This window comes from Mustela erminea, chromosome 16 (genome assembly GCF_009829155.1).
Source record: "Mustela erminea isolate mMusErm1 chromosome 16, mMusErm1.Pri, whole genome shotgun sequence".
In the NCBI taxonomy this organism is placed as follows: Eukaryota; Metazoa; Chordata; class Mammalia; order Carnivora; family Mustelidae; genus Mustela; species Mustela erminea.
The window spans coordinates 71,685,604-71,705,325 of NC_045629.1; the positions used below are offsets into that span (position 1 = coordinate 71,685,604).

The window sequence follows — 19,722 nt, forward strand, 5'->3', positions numbered from 1 at the left end:
GCTCTGGGTAAATGAATTGCATTCAGGGGACAAAGACAACTTTGGCAACTTCAGGCAGGAAAGGTGGTCATTACCAACTCAGAGCGGAGTGTGCAAACACAGCCTCGATGTTTATATATCTTTTTCCAGGTTGTGGACATTAAATGCGAAGGGAAGAAAGTGCAAGAAGGAAATCCTCTCCTTTTGTCAAGACCAAACTTCACATGCTTGACCTGTATCTTTCGACTCAAGGAGCAAGTGTCACCTCCTTTGTGTTGGGCATCAGAGGGAGAGTTCACAAGCCAGAATTGCCACCACTAATGCCAGTCATTCAACAGTCATTTATGGAACACTGATTATAGGACAGTCACTATACTGGATGCCAGGGTTATAACAGATGAACAAGAAGTGCATGTCCTTTCCTTCCCCTCCCGAGAGCTCTTGGTCACTGTTGTGGTTCACTTTTTCACACTCACCATCACTACCACCTTTCTTCTCATCACTTAAGGCAATCCTGGACATCTAATTGTGCTTACAAAGCATGTAGGGATAAACAAACATGAACATAAAAATAAAAATAGAATCTTAAAAAAATAAAAGAGTGGAAAATAATCACCTGGTGATTTCATTAAAATGCAGATTTCCAGGTGTATTTGCATATTTTGATTTAGAAAATCTAGAAACAGGTCCCAAGACTCAACATCTTCAAAACAATCTAGAAGATTCTGATGCAGGCATTTCATGGCTCACGTTTTGCAAATACAATCTTCTGTTAAACGATCTTGTGTATTTTTGTCACATTCATTGTGTTTTGAATGTCACAACAACCCAAGAAAGTAAATGGGATAGGAATTATTATCTCCAATTTACGGATGAGGAAAAGAAATGCATAAGAATGCCTATTCAACCTGATTTAATATAACTGGCATCTAATTTGTTCAAGCTCTGCACTAGAAATTATAGAGGATGAGACACTCAGTGGATCTGCATTAGGGGGGTGCAGAAGACAAGCACACAAATATGCCAGGTGCTTTCCATGCTGTTCTATCTGGAATCTACTTTAACACTTATCAATATATACATGCACATAAATGTATTATGATAACTTTATTCTGTACCCTGAAGGTGGTAAGTTCACTCATTCACTAATTGGTTCGTTCATTTTACCCAATATTTGTTGGGCAGTTATTATATGTCTGACATTATTCTCGGTATTGGGGATACAGTAATAAATAAAATACACAAAAACTTCTGCTTTCATGAATTAACATTCTAGTGGAGGAAAACAGAGACTAGGAAACCACATCACCCTTCATATCTGAAAAGATCTACCCAGCCCAGTGGGCTATAGGGCTATTTGGTGCCTATTTGATGATGAGTATTTATACAAGTGGCAGAGACTGGCTTTTGTCAAAATATTCCTTCCAGAAGTAAGTTGGGAAGCAGGTGCAGGAACCTCACCTACTAATTGTCATAAACCATTGTTTATCAAAATAACCTGACATGCCAATTTGTAACCTATCATCTCATTTAACCTTTTCCAGTAATATTGGGGTATACATACTATCTCCATTTTACAGATGAGACAATCGAATCTTAACAGGGTCAAATAATTTCCTGATGTTCAGTGATTACGTACTGAGTAGCAGAGACAGGATTTAAACAGGTTTGTGGCCATATACTGTACAATTTCCACTCCTCTATACTGCTCTAAGATCTTGGAGCAACTCTTAACACTTCCCAGTGACCCTGGGTTTCAGTTGGTCATTCTCTCTCATACCAGCAACATTCACCTCATCTTTGTGCTGCCTCTCTAGCCTTCTGGAGAGCCAGTTTAAGGTTATTTTACCAAAGAATTCTCCAGGACTCATTTTGATTGTTGATGATCATGCTCACTTCTTAGCTTGTATTAAATCTTGTCTCACAAATAACTTTTCTTGAGATTAAGGAGTGCTTTCCCTACACTTTTTTTAATATCCTACTGCATCTAATTTAATACAATGCATGTGTAAGATGTAGTCTTTGTTCCTTTGGTAGGTAAATTTTAATTGCACCACTTAGAACATGGTGCCTGGCACATAATAAATACTCACTGAATATTATTGGCTTTTGTAGATAGAATATTCACAAGATTCTGCATAATACAATGGATGTTGCTACCAATTTAGATAATCAAAAACGGAAAACAAGAATTTCATTTTTAAGATTCTTTGATTATAAACAGCTACTAACTTACCTATTCTTTTAATATAAGGCTTAGAATTCTTGGAACAAGAAGTTCATTTTCAACATATAATGTTATGTATCTGAAAATCTGAGTCAGCAATGAGGTTATCTGAGGCCCAACTGTAGAAATATTTGTAGAGGGAGGTTCTGGATAAAGTAGGCAGGAGTAAAAAGGAATACAGAATGTGGGAAAGGGAAGTATGTGTGGGGCCAAGTCTTTATATGACAGGGTTTTCTCTTTTATATTTTCACAGGTTAGAGGAAGAAATAGTGAATGAATCATATATTAAGCTAAAAGGGGCTACTTAAGCAACCCTCTACTTTGGAACACAAAACACATTTCACATCTTGTCACTTCTCAACATTAATGCACTCAATTAATGCATTTATTTGATGGCACTGAAACAAATTTGGCAAGTATTGGTTAATTATGTATAAACGTGATAGAATCATACCATTTAATATATGCACCTGTGTCTGTATAGATATACAGATCTTGTTTTTCAAGTCCAATACTAACATAAACAGTTCAACAGGGCATTTAATTAATTTATGAATTTCTTCACATTAATGTCTTATAGTGCAAAACAAGTTTGTCACATTTATGTATATGTATTTGAAAAGAATAAAATTATCTGAGATTTGTACTTTTGCTGATATGGGAAATAAGTTTATTTTGTGAGCAAGTATGTACAATATAATCAAGGAAAAAACTGTCTGAACTTTATGTAGATTCATGGATCAAAAATATTATGCCAGTAATAACATAAGAAAGAGTGTGTGTGCGATACACACCCATGTATGTACACACACATAGATACATGTGTGTTGAATTCCTATTAACAGTGATTTCATGATGAAAGCATTTCTGACTACATTTGCTTATGTCTCTGAGCCTCAGATTTTTCTTCTCTAAACTTAAGGATAGTCATAATACTTCCTATTTCTAGGAGATGTCAGAATTAAATGATAGAGCATACATGAAAATGTCTAGTTCATAAGGGACATGTAATAAAGGTTATTTACCCTATATTTTTTCTTGCCTCTATTACTACTTATCATGAAGCTGACCTTATGCTATCTCTTTAGAGAAGCCATAAGTAGACAAAAGCATACCTGCTCTCAAGGACAATTTTGTTAGGGAACCCAATTATTAATAAATGGATTAGAAAACTTCAAAAGAGTGGGTATAATCAAGCATTCACTTACGTGCTTCACATGCTTGTATATAAAGTAGAGGATGAGGGGCGCCTGGGTGGCTCAGAGGGTTAAGCCTCTCTCTTTGGCCCAGGTCTTGATCTCAGGGTCTTGGGATCGAGCCCCACATCGGGCTCTCTGCTCAGCAGGGAGCCTGCTTCCTCCTCTCTCTCTGCCTGCCTCTCTGCCTACTTGTGATCTCTGTCTGTCAAATAAATAAATAAAATCTTTAAAAAAATAAATAAATAAAGTAGAGGATGAAAAGGGCTGGTTGAGGTTTCCCCAAGGTTTATGCCTCCAGACTGTGACCAGCAAGAATTAGAGACAAGATCTTGAACAAGCCAGAAAAATCAGAATCCAGGTCATTGCTACACTGCAGAGGTGCCCTGAATGCCGGAAGTCCACAAGGAACAATGATGGGCAGCAGGGAGACAGAAGGAAGGACTAAGCACATACTGGAGCCAGGCTGTAAGAGCCAGAAGTGAGGAACCAGAAAAGAATACCAACAGGAGACAAATCTTCCATCTGAGCCCAAGCTTTAGGACCCACTCCAGTTCTGAAGCTCACAGAGGCTCACCACCCCCAGGTGCCAAGTGCAAGATAGGTAAGGAGCCCATGCATTCTTCAATAACATGGACAGCAATGTCCTGAACGAGTGGAGCAAGCACTGAACTAGAAGCTAAGTGGCCCAGTGTCCAGTCCCCCTTGTACTTAAGAGCTCTGTAATATTGGGCAAATAAATTCCTTCAATGCCCTCACTTATAAAGGGTTGATGTTTGCTCTGTCTTTCTCAAAGGTCATGCGAGACCCAAAGGAAATAAATATGAAGTAGCATAGGTTGGTGGCCAAGGACACAGACTGCCTGGATTCAAATCCCAGACCCACCACTTAAGCAGAATACAATCTTAGCAAGTATAGCTATTTTCATAGTTCTCATCTGGAAAATGGAATAATAAGAAGCCTTTCCGATAGAGCTGCTCTGACTATTAAATGTTACCAGTAATACATGTGAAGTGCTTATAAAAAGCCAGACACATAGTAAACAATAAAAGTAAAGTGAACTATGATTATTAATGAGAACCTGGTTTGTGAATAGGTGATGCAGGAAGCACAGCGAATTTGGCTTTAACATCAGACAGACTTAATCTCTGATTCAAACTCCACCAGTATGAGCTGGATGATTCGAAGGAAATCAATTAACTCTTCATAAATATTGATTTTTAAAATTTGCACACCAGGCATGATAGTTGACTGTTCAAAGTATTCTTATAAAGATTTTGAAATAGTCTATGTCAAACAAATGAAATATAGTATATTTTCAATGAATGGTAGTTATTACATGTATATAGAGAATGATAGACATATGTAGAAAGTATTGTTATCAGAATTGATATTACCGTCAAGTTCTTTCCTAATCAAGAAGTGACTTCCCCAGATGCTAAGACAGAAACATTCTTGAATTGTGAGCAATGTGGACCAGTGCACTTGGGAAAACTGAGAACCTCATTTCAAGCAAACATGAATACTTCTTCTATAGAAAATCTGATCAGAACAGACTGATTCACACAATTCAACCACTCCCAGTGGCTTGCATTTGTTGTGACATTTTGCCCAGCCCTCTCTCCTCTGTGGTCCCATGTGTTGGTGACACCAATGAGGAGAACATGAAATGTCCTGGAAGAAATGCCACAGGTAGCCTGAGGACATGAGCTCTGTGTTTTGTGGGCCTCAGACCTCAACAACGCTGCCACTGTCCTTCCCAGAAAGGCTGGAAAGTGCAACAAGGGCCAGCTGGACCCAGCTGCCACAAAGCAGACCAAAGGGTTGCAAATGGGCCAGGAGGAAGGCTGGAAGATGGGCTGTTGAGAATGTGACTGGCGGTGTGCTCTCACAGTGCCCTTCAAAGTGCTGGACTCATTCCAGCTCCAAGTTTGCCAAATACCCCAAGGAGCAAGAAACACACTTCTAAATCCCAGTAGGAAGTCCTGGCTTACAGAGTCCATAAAGAAGAAAGCATGGGCGCCTGGGTGGCTCAGTGGGTTAAGCCGCTGCCTTCGGCTCGGGTCATGATCTCAGGGTCCTGGGATCGAGTCCCGCATCGGGCTCTCTGCTCAGCAGGGAGCCTGCTTCCTCCTCTCTCTCTCTCTCTGCCTGCCTCTCTGCCTACTTGTGATCTCTCTCTGTCAAATAAATAAATAAAATCTTTAAAAAAAAAAAAAAGAAGAAGAAGAAGAAAGCAGGCCCAGCAATAATTAATTGTCAAGTACTTTATACCTTGACCCCATTTGATTCTCACAACACCTATGCCAAGTTCATAGATAGACTGTTCCATTATAAACCTTCAACAAATGTTAGCTATTATTATTATTATTATTATTATTATTATTGTCATCTTTAATTTTATTTCAAATGAAGAGAATGAGGCTCATGTCAGTGAACTCACTTGCCTATGATACTACAGTCATTAGTGACAAAGCTAGGACCCATACCTAATTGTCTACCTCCGAAGCAAATGCATTTTGGTATCAAGGCCTGCAGCCAATATTGCTTATTAAACACCTTCTCTGCACCCTAGGCCATAGTAGGTACGATAGCAAAGAGACAGGAAATATCCACCTCCCAAAAATTCTCCTGTAGTGTTTTTCAAACTATGAACCTAGGCTCTCAGTGGTTCATAAAACCAGTTTGAGGTAATCACAAATACACTTTTAATGATATTAAATAAAATTTAAATAAAGAATACATCTTACATAATTCAACTAAGTATTTAATGATACTGTTGTTATAATCATATATTAAAGCATATGTGTGCTATACTAGATCAAAATGTATCTTCAAAATATACGAAATATATCTTCTAAAGATCTCGTCAGAAGTAATTGAAAGCCATCAATCTAGTAGGCACGCAAGAAGCAGACAAAGAGGTTTATGTGGTACAATTTCCTGCTTTCTAACTCTTCTCATTAGTCTCTTGGGGATTGTATAGTACCCTTGCAGTACTCCAAAGCAAAGAAAATATCATAATGGCCCACACCAAGATAAGGGAAGCATAGGCTAGGACTTCATAGGTGGGACTTCTCATATCTACTGTGAACATCTCCATTATACGGAGTCCAATAACATGATATAAAGTGAATTTTGAATCAAGCTAAGGTAAACCTAGTTATTTCCATTTAGCATTTGACTAACGTGATTTGAACCCCTCTGGGTACCAGTCATTGTGTTAGCACTGAAATGGGGAAGGATTCCAAAAACAGATAGACTATTGCCCTGGCCTTATAGAGCTCAGAGTTCCTTCCACAACCATGAACTGAATACCTTCGATGTACTAGGACCTGAGCCAGGAGCTAGAAAGACAGACCCAGGTCAACCTATGTTGGAGCCTAAGGCAAAATGAATTTTAATGTAATTTTTAATAGCTAATTTTTTTTGGAACAGTAGGATAGTTAAAACATCAACTCACAAAATTATTTTAAGCATTTTATTTATACCCTAAGCTGAATTTATTAAAATCTTACTTCCCTCATTTTATTTTCTTTTTTCTTCCCTCATTTTTTTAAAAAATTTTATTTATTTATTTGACAGAGATCACAAGTAGGCAGAGAGGCAGGCAGAGAGAGAGAGAGAGGAAGAAGCAGGCTCCCTGCTAAGCAGCAGAGAGTCCGATGCGGGGCTCGATCCCAGGACCCCAGGATCATGACCCTGCCTATCCAAAGGCAGAGGCTTTAACCCACTGAGCCATCCAGGCGCCCTTCCCTTATTTTTATTAGAAAAAAAAATTATCAATAACCTTTCAAAATCAATTTCTTTCTTATCTCACTTTCACTTGGAGAGATTTCCATGTTTGACAATTTCTCTTGACCAAGCAATGACCTTAATTAATTCTTAATTAACTTCAAGGTACTTGTTCTGTCTTTATTTACAATTTTGGTATTGTGTTCACCATGGAATGCTTGCATTAACTTTTGTTTTTTTAAGTAGTGCATTAAAATATTATTTATCTTTTTTTTTTAAATTGTGTTCTGTTATCCAGCATACAACATTGATTTTTCCCCCTTCCACCAAATTCTGCACTCAGAGTAGTGCCTCACTCAGTTTACCTGACACTAGCGATACATAAATGAAACAGGATGGAGCCTTTCTTTTTCAGCTTTTATAATCCAAAGGAAAACTCAAGCAAGTAGACACATACGAGCTAATACTTCCTGAGCATTATTGTTCTAATTATTTTACATGTATTAATCATTTAATCCTTCCAGCAATCCCATGAAGCAGATATTACTTACCATAAAAAAAAAAAAGGAAATTTAGGTACAGGGCAGTTAAGAAATTATTCTGAGGTCACTCAGGGCTAAGAGATAGAGCCTAACTTTGAATCCAGTCAGCCTGGCTCCAAAGCCTAAGCTGTTAACCACTGAGTAGTCGCTAGGTCAAGGCAGGTGATTGTGGCTTTCAACTTAAAGAATCACCTGCTCAGCTGGAGAAACAAAAGTAAACATGATGTCAATGTAGGGCTTTAAACCTAACAGTTAAAAAATAAAACAAAATGGGCACCTGGGTGGATTAAGCCTTTGCCTTCAGCTCGGGTCATGATCCCAGGGTCCTGGGATCAAGTCCCGTGTCAGCCTCTTTGCTCACAGGGAGCCTGCTTTCTCCCTTCCCTCTCTGCATGCTTCTCTGTCTACTTGTGATCTCTGTCTGTCAAATAAATAAATAAAATCTTTAAGAAAATAAAATAAAACAATAATATTTTGAAAGCACTAGGTAATCGACCCCCAGATAATTTTATTTCCTTCTCTCAAAAGAATGAACTTCGTTCCCTGAGCCATATGCTTCTCATTCCCAAGGTAGCTAATAGCAACCCTCTACAGATGCGAAAATTAATCAGACAGTTTCCTTAGGGTGGCAATATGGTATTGAATCGGCCCTTCCTCCACAGCAGGTAGCCACACCGAATGAACACATGGTACTCATGTTTCTTGCATATTTCATCTTATCGATTCATTCAACAAATATTTATTAAGCACTTATTTTGGGTCAGTTTCAGAATTCACAGTCTCATTTTTAAAGAAAATATAAATTGTCTTTAAAGCATCTATCCAGAAGCCTATTTTACTCTGAATTTCTCTGAAGGGATCTCTGAGGAAGAAGCAGAACTAATGCATGAAGCAATATCCTCAAATATAAAACTGTATAACTCGCATCTGTATTATGGTTTATAGGTTACAAAGTGCTTTCATATGCATTATTTCATTTGTTGTTCATCCTCTGGAATGTCTCAGGAAATAAGTAAAATTAAAATAACATGAATTTAGAATACTCTAATTAAAAAAAACCTAAAATGGTAAGTAAGCATTAACAATAGATAAACTTTAATTGTTACCCCACTAAGGAAGAGAATTTGGAAAAATAGGTCATATATACTACTTTCCCTGACTAAGAAAGGAAGATAAAATGCTTGAGCCCTGCCAAATACCACTTGTGTGATGTCAGGTTAATTCATTAGGTTCTGTGTTTCAGTTTCCTTACCAATAAAGTGAGTGTTCAATCACATGCCAGTTCATCTCAGAGAGTGATTGTGGGGATTGATAATACATCCCTCAAGGAAAGAGAGATGTAAGAGTAAAGATCTTTACATTTCTACAGGCATAGCACAGTTCCTGCTATGCGGAATGCATCCAACATGTGCATGGATGGATGGATAGATGGATGGATGGGTGGATGGACGAACAAATAAAGAACTAACTGAGCTGGATTCTTCTGTCATTGGGGCCCATTCAATGAATTTGTACAACCCTCTCATCACATGAAACTAGTTGTGAGTACTAGCCCATTGATGGTATTTTCTCAGGGCCTTTGCACTTGCTGTAACTACTGCCTGGTATGCTTGTCTACCAATTCTTTACCTTCTTTGTTTTTCTACTGCCATTTGGATCCCATTCCAATTGTATTCTCAAAAGGATCATTCCTGATTAACCCCTAATATTGCCTTCTCAGTCTTATTTTATCAGCTTTACTATCTTTAGAGCTCTTTGTACCCCGAATATTCTTATAGATCTTTGTCGACTTGTATGTATGTTATCTCTTTGTCCCCTTGAATATAAGCTCCAGTAAGGTAGTGAATTATTGTCTCTTACTCACCATTGAACCCTCAGTTCATAATATGCTGCTGGCACACAAAAGCATATAATAAGTGACTGTTGGATGAACAAATGAATTAGCCTAAACTACCCTTCCAAGTATCATTCTAACCTAATTATCTTTTTAAAAATTTTCTGGTTATTGGTTCATCTGGTTTTATTCTATTGTTCCCAACATTTTCTTCAGGTCTGTCTCTCTATTTTAGAAACTTTCTTATCAAACTTAACCAATGTGAATCTACTATTCCCTAATTTTCAGAACTCTACAAATAAGAGAATTTCTCTTCTCCTTACCTGTCCCATTAAAGTGTTACTGGTCAGGATTTTTGTTATGTTTCCTGTTAAGATAGGAACTAGAAATAGATGGATGGACGGATGGATGGTTGGACAGATAGGATAGACAGATAAATGAATTATGAATTTAAAAATGTTTAATAAGTTTTATGGTCATTTTCAGCAGTTAGTATTTGTTACATTCTTTTGTTCTCTCTATAAAGATTTCTCCCACGGATAGAAGATTACTGTTATCCCAGGACCCCAACACTGCTCTTTTACAAAGAATATGCACAATTATGTCTTCAATCACCATTTAAGTCATCTGTAGTATACATACAAGCCGAATCTCCCTGTGTGAATTCAGAAACAATTGACTGATTAAGACAAAAGATTCAAACCTGAATCTGAAAATCAAAACATCAACATTATAACTAAACAACCTGGATTGGAGGAGGTGATGTAGAGATATTATGGCAATGGGCTTTATTCCAGTTACCTGCTGCTACATAACAACCATCCCAAAATCAGTAATGTAAATGAACAGCAATCATTTATTTTCCTCATGAACCTCCAACTTGGACAGGGCTTAGTGGGGTCAACTTGCCTCTGCTCCATGTGGCATAAGCTGAGGTGACTTTTCTAAGGCTCCATTTTCTAAGGATCCATTTTCATTATGCTGACTCACACAACTGGCAGGTTGGTCCTAGATATTGACTGAGAGCTCAGCTGAAGCTGTCAACTAGGGGTCTTGAATCCTCTCACTATGGGCCTTTCCTTGGGCTGTTTGAACTTCCTTACAACCTAGGGCTGGGTTCCAAGAGAATAAGAAGTACAAGAAGTTCTGGCCAATATAAGAGGCATCCACCACAGATGTTTGTCCTTGTAGAGCTTAGAGAATGAACGGACTGACTAGAGAGGAAGAGGGTTCTGACTCCTATAACCCAATCAGACCCATTGAAACACAAGGAAATTTTTGCTAGGGTTTCTAGAACGGAGAAGAATACTCTCTACTGTGGGACTTGATAGTGTGAGGATGTGAGGCTTACAGCAGCTTCAGATATTTTATCAGCATTAGGAGAAATAACTAAGAAATAAAGCCTCCCCTCCCCCCAGGAATCAGAGACAAAGATGATCCTACTAGTATATTCAACTGAATCAAACTATACCCGAAGCTGACCACTCTTGGGCTTTACTTACATGTCCCAACAAATTCCCTATTATTTACAAGACACTGAGTTGGGGCTTGATAATGATATGTAAATTCTGTCTTGGAAATTGTCTTCTATCTGGTCCCTCCGTTTCCAGTTACTCTTGTAACGCCTGATTCAGATCTGGGTAAATTTCCTCCCAGACTTCTCCAGTTGCCTCCCCTTTAGTGAGCTTATCCCAGTGACTCCTACAGCCAGTGCATTTCTTATACTCTCCATTCAGCACCTTCCCTAACCAATACCCACATCTTTTCTGACCTGTTCACATCTTTTTATTAATTCCCTATTTCCCACTCTATTAAGGATAAGTGTCTTACTCTTACCTTCTAAGCCTTCCATTCTACCTTCTCAGCTTAAATCCCATGTACCTTATAATTCATCTAAATTGTATAACTCATTCTCTGAAAAAAAAATGCTCTTCTTCCTTATTTCTTGATTTTGTTCTTATCATTTCTTCTGTAATATAGATAGCCACCAATTCTTTGATACTCCTTCCATTAAGAGAGGAAGTCTGCCTTGAACATGGACCAGCCTTGGTTACTTGAATGACCAATAAAATGCACCAGAAATGCATTTCTGGGAAATAAATGTTTGGTATTTTCAAGGCAAGACGATAAGGAACCTTGCAGCTTGTGTGTGGGCTCCTTAGATATATGCTCTCAGAGTCCTTTTCCTTAGAATGCTGTCTCTCAAATCCCAGCCACCATGCTGTCAGGAAGCATCAGCCAAACTTGCAGAGTAGATGCAAGTAGAAATATATGCCCAGCTGGCCTTCCACTGTTCCAGCCATCCCTGCCGAGATACCAGATGTGTGAGTGAAGCCATATTGGACCTGCTAGACTAGCCCATTCATAAGCTCATACCACCAAGTGACCTCAGTTGGTGCTGCTTGGAGCAAAAGTGTACAGCTAAGGTCTCTTAAATTCCAGATGGATCCAATAGGTATATCAAATGGCTACATTTCAAGCCAGTAAGTTTTGGAGGTAATATGAACATAGCAATACAGCCAGAGTATAGCCAAGGTCACCAAAGAAATAACCATGAGAAAAATCCCTCCTGAGAGTTGAAAAAGTTTATGAACAAGAAGTTTTCATTGAAACTAAGTGATACTAGAGAGTTTTAAGGAATATTTGAAGCATGTGATCTCCTTATTTAGCTTGTGATCAATGAATGTATGAAGCTGGCAAAAGAACATCATTGTAATAGAACATTATATGAAAGGCAATAAAATGAGGAAACAGTGTTACTGTGTTAGAAGTCCAGGAATGACTGTGAATGATAATGCCGTGAAAAGAGAAACCATCTGCCTACAAAGGATCCCACACCTAACAGCTTGTTTCACAAAATGTAAAAGACAATCAGTATAGTTTATTCTCTGTGATAAATATTTTTAAATTACTTTTCATAAAAAAGATGATTTTTCTCTCTCAGATGCTCCTAAAAAAGAATGAAAAGGCTATTATCTGTTCTTCTAAGTTTTTCTCTTTAACCAAACTCTTCCTGCTGCTTATAATTTGCAATTGATTACAGTTTTACACCTCAAAATAGAGGATAATGGTATGATATTTGAAAGGGGCCTAGGTTGCCTTATCTATTTCCCTTACCATTATAAATGATCAACCAAAAGAAGAAAAAGAAGAAGGAGGAAGAAGAAGAGGAGGAAAAGGAAGGTCATTCAAAGTGGAAATACTTGCTTACAAATAGTACTGCATAATTTTCTGCAGTTTTTCAAACTCTTGTTGAGAAAATAAACCTTGAATGACTTGAGCTTAAACTTTGAACGACTTGATCATTCCCCACCATTTTCAGTGCAACACTGCAGAAGTAAAACATGGAAGGCACAAAAGCAATTTCTAGCATAAAGACTGAGTACTAAACAAAAACTCTAAACATGCTTTGAATACTATTGTAGAAATAAGCTACCATAATCTAAAAACATACACACACATACCTATATACATACATACCCATCTCAATATTTATCATTGTTGAAATCTTTTCTTCAATTGATCTAAAAGTCTGCATTCATTCATTCATTCATTCTTACACATATTCATTAAACAAATGTTGATTGTGTACTCACACCAAACCCTGTACTAGATGCTGAGAACACCATGATGAATAAGATGGACATTTACCCAATTCTAGATCTTCAAATCTGAGGGGTAGACCTAAATTAAACCTAAATTAGACCTAAATAATTAAGCAAATTTTGGTCATAATTTTTGTCTTTTTTGGGTGTGATTTATAAGAAAAAAAAATTTCACCCAAACTATTTATACATTATATATAGATAGATAGATCTATAGAGAGAGAGAGAGAGAGCATCCAATATAGCATAGGGTATTAAAAGAAGAGCACCAGAACCCAGAACTAGATGATCAAAGAAGGCTTCTTCCTTGGGCAGAACTACAGATTTCTCTTTGTACCATGTAGTCTGGCTTCCTAACAGCAATTCCAGTTCATTTCTTCTTTTTCCCTTCTGCCTTCACTGAGAGGCTACAAAGGGTACATCTTCAGTCTGGGCCTCCCATGAAGCTAGGGATGGTTATAAGACTCAATTCTAGCCAAAAAGACATTAAGGGTCCTTTGCTAAAGTCCTATGATAAATATTTTCTCTACTTTTTTAAAAGTAAGTAGGCACCAGAGGGGAGATCTCCCTCTACTTTGGCCTTCCCTTGTTTGATTACTTTGAATTCAGTTGCTGCAGGAGATCACCATTTTGCAGCTATGAACAAAAATGAAGGAGAATTACATCAGTGGTGGCCTAAAGCCCCGATATTCTTGAACCACTGAGCCAACCATGGACATCTTGCCATGTACAATTATGTCTTAGTTTTTCTAGATTGGTGTTACTTAGAGCTGAAAACATTCCTAGCTTCCAGCTTTCTAGAAAAAAAAGTGATAGTAAACTAACTGATCCTCCTGAATTATGAAAATATCTACCATATGCTTTAAGCAAAGCCAGCATCTTATTATACCTGCCATACAGCATGTACTTCTCCGTATTGTATATTGTCATTTTCTGAGTTCCTTTAATAAGCTACTGTCCTCCAGGGCAGGAATCAGGGCATAGTATTCTTGGTAACTCCAGGCCCTCATGGACTGCCAGGCTATACTCTACTGTAAGTTAGTAACCGCACAGTAAATAACTAAATTAAATGAAGGTAGTAGAGATGGCACCACTGTTAGTAGTAGTCGTAGATGCGGTGCTGGGGCAGCCGCAAAGAGATTTTGGTGGAAGTGTTCCTGGCAGTGGGGGTAGTGATTCTTTTGGCAGCGGGGGGAGGGGTGGGCTGTCAGAGGATGGGTTAGGTAATGGTGGTGACGGCCGTGCTAGCAATTTTGGTAATACAGGTGGTAGTACTGTAGAGCACGGATCGGAAGGAGGGGTGCTAAGTTATCAGGTAGTGATATCATCTTGATAATGAGGGAAAACTTGGTGATAACCCTGATTTTCAGTCTATGCCACAGTTTGGGGGAGGAAACGGTAGACTTTCGTTCTCCAACAGAGGGCATAGACCTGATGAATTAGACAGCAGAGGCCATTAAAAGAAATTTTGTCAACCTCAGGAAAGATGGTCTCTGGAGAGTCCTTCTAGCTGGTTGCCCAAATGCTTCTTTTTGCCCCAGGACTTATGTTTTTTAAGGAATTGAGCAACAAATATAAAAGAGAGGTAAACAGTCACACCCAAAGTGACTTCCAGCTCCTCATTGTCTCATGCAAAGAAAAGAAATTCAAGGAAGAGGGTTCCTTCCAAAGAAAACATCCTGGCACCCAGGCAGCCTGCTCCTAGATCTCCAGTAGCCAGCAAGCTGACTCACTTTTGTGAGGCTCCCTGGAGCCAGTGAATTCTAATGAGGACATTCCAGGCAGTCAAGTTACTGGGGCCTGAAGGGGTGGGGAAGTGGAGGCTGCCCACACAGGTCACTTTCTAGAAAGCAGGTTCTGAGAATGGCTCTCTGTGCTCTGAGAATGAGATCTCCCTCTTCCAACAGGATATATTCTGCCCATAATATACATAGGCTGAGGGAATTAAAATGCCCTGGGTTTAGTTGGAAGCTTATTGTACTTTTAAGTTCAGAAAAATTAGGTAGTCATCAAGCTTATTTACTCTGCACTGTATTTAAACCACCTCCCTCCCGCCTTTGTTCTGTAAATAACTATTCCCAAATCCAGACTTCCTATCGAACAACAAACCAAGGATTCCGTTAATAATTATAAACCCGAACAATTTAGCACACACCCACATACAAAGGAACCAGATATCACTTGCCTGAAATATTACAATCACACAAAAAAGCAAATTGGGCTATGTGAACACAACAGGCATGTCAGGAGCCCTTGGAGAAGGGGTAGGAGAGGGAGGATTTTTGGTTTTTGAATGAAACCTCACCTATGTAGTCCCAGTTGATTCTTTCCCACACAAGTTCAAGCCTATATATCACTGAGGTATTAGATCCGTTCACTTCCTTGTGCTTTGCTCCAAGAATTAGTGAGTCATGTTTTGAGCACAAATTCTTAACATAGGTGCTACCGGGGAACAAAGTAAAACAAAAAGCCTCATTCTCTTATTCATCCTTTGAAAGGAAACTCATGGCGGAAACATTTGTATAACATTCCATTTATATAACAGGAGAGCTAATCAGCTGAAGGAAAGAACGTGCAGCTGAGGAAAGGGGAACCTGTGCGGTTTCTTTTCACAGGGCTGCACCCCTCCCAGCCTAATCAGTTCCTAATGCCCTATCACAGGTCCCAGGCCGGCAAGGAAATGTGAGGGCCATCACGGGAGGCAGTGAGGTAGAGGGGAAGACAGCAAGAGAGCCAGCCGAAGTCATTCAGCAGGGAGTAGGAAATGGCTCTGCAGAAAGTTTGCAAAGCATGCACTCCCGAGTTGGGCAGCCTGGGGTCAAATCGTGCCCACTCTTGCGTGGAGCCCCTTACTTGGCTCCTCACTGCCAAGACTATGTGGCCTGGGGCAGGGTGCTGAATGTCTCTGTGAAAAGGGGTTTAAAAACCTACCTTCTGTGCAATTTATATGAAACTGTGTCTGGTACAGAAACCAAATTCAGTAAAGCCCCTGAGGTCCCGTTCGGGCTTCTCCTCTTGGATCGTCATTGTGCTTCTAGTTTCAAACTCCTCACCTTTCTCTGGATCTCATCTATTCAGCTTTGATGGAAAAAATACAGGAATGTTCTGAAATGGGAAGTCACTGGGCACCAGCCATCGTTCAGTCATGAATCCTCAGTATTAAGGAGGCGTCACTTGCTTTGTGGTCATATAAGAGAAAGGAATACAAATGAAGGTCCTTTGAACTTCTTATAGTCTTGGAAGTATCTTGGAAATGTTGAAAAAGACCTTTAATTACCGTCTTCAAGTCACTTTATCAATGCCTAATTTTTCTTGACCCTTTTCAAAGCAGATGATACATTAGACAAGACTCTGGATGCAGGCAGGTTTTTTTGTTTGTTTGTTTGTTTGTTTGTTTTAAGATTTATTTATTTATTTTAGACAGAATGGGAGGAGGGGCAGAATCTTCAAGCAGACTCCCTGCTAAGTGCAGAGCCCCATGCGGGGCTCAATCTCATGACCCTGAGATCATGACCTCAGCCAAAACCAAGAGTTGGATGCTTGACCCACTGGGCCACCCAAGCGGCTGCACAGGTGGGGTTTTAATTGCAGATGTTCCACTATGTTCCCTGGGCAACTCACTCTTTCCCTTCAGCAGGCTTGCCACCATTAATGTCAATCTGTTAGTCCTTGCTCTTTTCAAAGAACCAGCGTTTGCGCCTCTTTATCTTTTCTACTGTACTGTTTTCCCACATCATGAATTTCTCTTGCTGTCTTCCCCTCCACCTCACTGCCTCCTGTGATGGCCCTCACATTTCCTTGCTGGCCTGGGACCTGTGATAGGGCATTAGGAACTGATTAGGCTGGGGGGGTGCAGCCCTGGATGTGTCAGGACACGTGTTCTCCCTCATGATTTATTTACTTTATGGTTCTTCTTCTAGATTCTTCATTGATATCATTCATTTATTTCCAATAGTAAAATAATTAGCAGTTTAGGTTATCTGTATTTCTCTAACTGTAGATTAACATCCAATAGGTTTTGAAAGAAGGAATTTTCTTTTTATGATCCCTAGATAGGATTTAATTTTTATTTTTATTTATTCTTTGCTCCCATGCTTATCCTGGAGAGGATTCTATACTTTCCTAGTGGTAAAACTTAAAAAAAAAAAATTGATTTGCTTTGTTATTCTCTTTGTTGTGCATATGAATTTTTGATCCTTGATTCCTAGGTTTACTAAATTATGGTCAGAGAATGGAAACTTTGAAAATCTCTATTGAGGGAAATTTTTAAAAACAGGTTAGTTTTTTTTTTTTAATTGATACTTTGATGTAAGAGAACGATTAATAACCTCTACTATTTGTGGGATCCTTTCATATATTAAACCAAACCCATGTGAATCATTCAAATTGTTTCTATATTTCTGGAATTTTTGTCAAATTTTGTCAAATTCTTGTTAAATTTTTCTGTCACATCATAAAATAAGCAGCTTATCTGCTTATATTTCCAGGACTTTTTTTTCTGTTTGAGACAAAAAGGTGTATGACATCTTTGATTTCTCACCTCACTATTTCACAATAAGGCTCTGCTTTAATGCTTTGGACTTTGAATTCATCTTTACCTGACTGACCCTGTCTCGGAGCCTCACTTTACTTATCTGTAAAATAGGACTAATGATGCCTACCTTGCAGCCTTGTTGTAAAAATATAAAATGAGAGAAACACTGTGAAGGACCTGGGAGGGTGGTTAACATAAAGCACACATTGACCCATTTTAACTCTCTTCCTTCTCCCCCTGTAAGTTCTCTGTCTCACAGTTGGAAGAAGAAAATCTTAGAAATGGAAAAAGGTCACTTGATTTCCACTTAAGAACCTTTTAGAGACCAGGTCATTAGGATTCTTCTTTGCCAGTAACCCCTGGGCTATGGGTTTGAAAGAAGAGTATAATATCATTCTAGACAGAAGGATGGAAAACTGGTGTTCTGAGCCAGCACGGAAGGGATTCTGTGAAATAATATGGTCATTGTTCTCCACAGTCTTGTTCTAATAGGTCATGGATGCACTGGTGTATCTGGGGTAGCTATGGATCCTGGGATTTCCCCTTTACCACAAAAGAGATGACGTAGATGTGAAATTCCAGGCCGCTTGCCAATCTTTTGCAATCCATGCTTCCTTTCTTCTCTCCACTGATTTCTTCAGATTCTACCTCCACAGCCCACCTGGCTTAGAGCATCGATGCTTTTCCAAGCCCCTCCCCACCCCTTAAACTTCCCAGCAACTCTGACTGTACCCAGGAAAGTGGACTCACTGTTCTGGAAAATGAACTAAAACCATACACAATGCTTATCAATATCCAAGAAATTCCTTTGAATTGCTTACCCAACACATGAACCTCAGAGTTTTAAATGATACACTCTTGCTCATTAAATATACACTGGGCTGCTTGTTCTCTCTCCTTTTCTTCTCCCGTAAGTGTCTGACAAAATGTTTTCTTTCCCCTGCAACTTTAAATACCTCTACACAGTGACGTCTTTTGAGAAAGAATACATTGCTTAGTACAATAGGCATAACATTTGTTAAATAGTTCAGTCTGCACCTGTGTATAGCACCACCCTGCATTTTCACAAAAAGCCTGAGAGAAGATGATCCTGGGCACTTTTCTGAAAATGAAATGGAAGCTCAGAAGATTAACCTACCACAGAGTTCTCACCTGGAAGGTCTAGGAGTCTAACTCTTTTCTGTTAGGTTTAAAACCATGTTTTCTTTTTTTCCATGCCACCCTCCCATGACGCTCCCTTGAATGTTAGGAGGGCCACAAAGTGAATGTGGTGTGTTTTGCCTGAGTTTCCTCTAGTTTAAGTTGGTCAAGGAGTCACATCTCCAGCAGTATGAGACTGGAGGGGATCCCCTCTAACCCCTTTAAGAAAGCTGCTGATGGATTTGGGAAATTTGGGAAATTTGATGAAGGGAAATCACTAGAATGGAGTTGGGAGGTTCGGTGGGAGGGCAAGGGAGCTCTCAAGCCCAACCACTCTTGGCCAACTGCAAACCCAGCAGGAAGAGATGGATCTTGCTTGTGGAGACTACTGTGCTATCCCAGCATGAGGGAAATGCCTTAACTCCTCACCTGGCAACATCCCAGCCCATGAGGGACAGTCACACCTCAGCCAATGAGAAGCCATTATGCTTCCAACTCCCAGTTGACTCCAATGGACCCTCTGTTTATAATGGCTCCCAATTCTTTCCTTTTTCTCTATGAAAGAACATTCTTCTCCTTTGTTCAGGGGATCCAAGTATGATTCTGACACAGCTTTCTTCTTCTGGACTGCAAATCTCTGCTATTCCCAGACAAACTCATCTTTTGCTTATGAAACAACTGGCAATTTTTTGTTTGTTTCTTTGTTTTGCTTGTTTTTTGTTTTTTTTTATGTTTTTTTTTTTTTGAGGTTAATAGTCCCAAATGCTCATCTGGCCCAGAAGGACATTTTGTGCTATTTTGTTTGGTGTAAGGATTGACAGTCGTCGGAGGTAGGGTGCTATGTTTCAGTTTCCTATTTTGTAGCAAACTGGTAGGAAGAAATGGGGTAGGAAGTCTCCAAAGATAGCGCTATGTTTTCCTTCCCATCCT

General features: G+C 39.1%; 1 long non-coding RNA gene across 1 annotated transcript in view; it reads left to right on the forward strand.

The window, feature by feature from the left end:
• Positions 1–3,320, forward strand: part of LOC116575080 — a 77,493-nt gene extending 74,173 nt beyond the window's left edge. The window contains exon 4 of the long non-coding RNA XR_004279596.1: positions 130–3,320. This is a non-coding gene — a long non-coding RNA (uncharacterized LOC116575080). The remainder of the gene's footprint in view (positions 1–129) is intronic.
• The last annotated feature ends 16,402 nt before the right edge of the window (positions 3,321–19,722 follow it).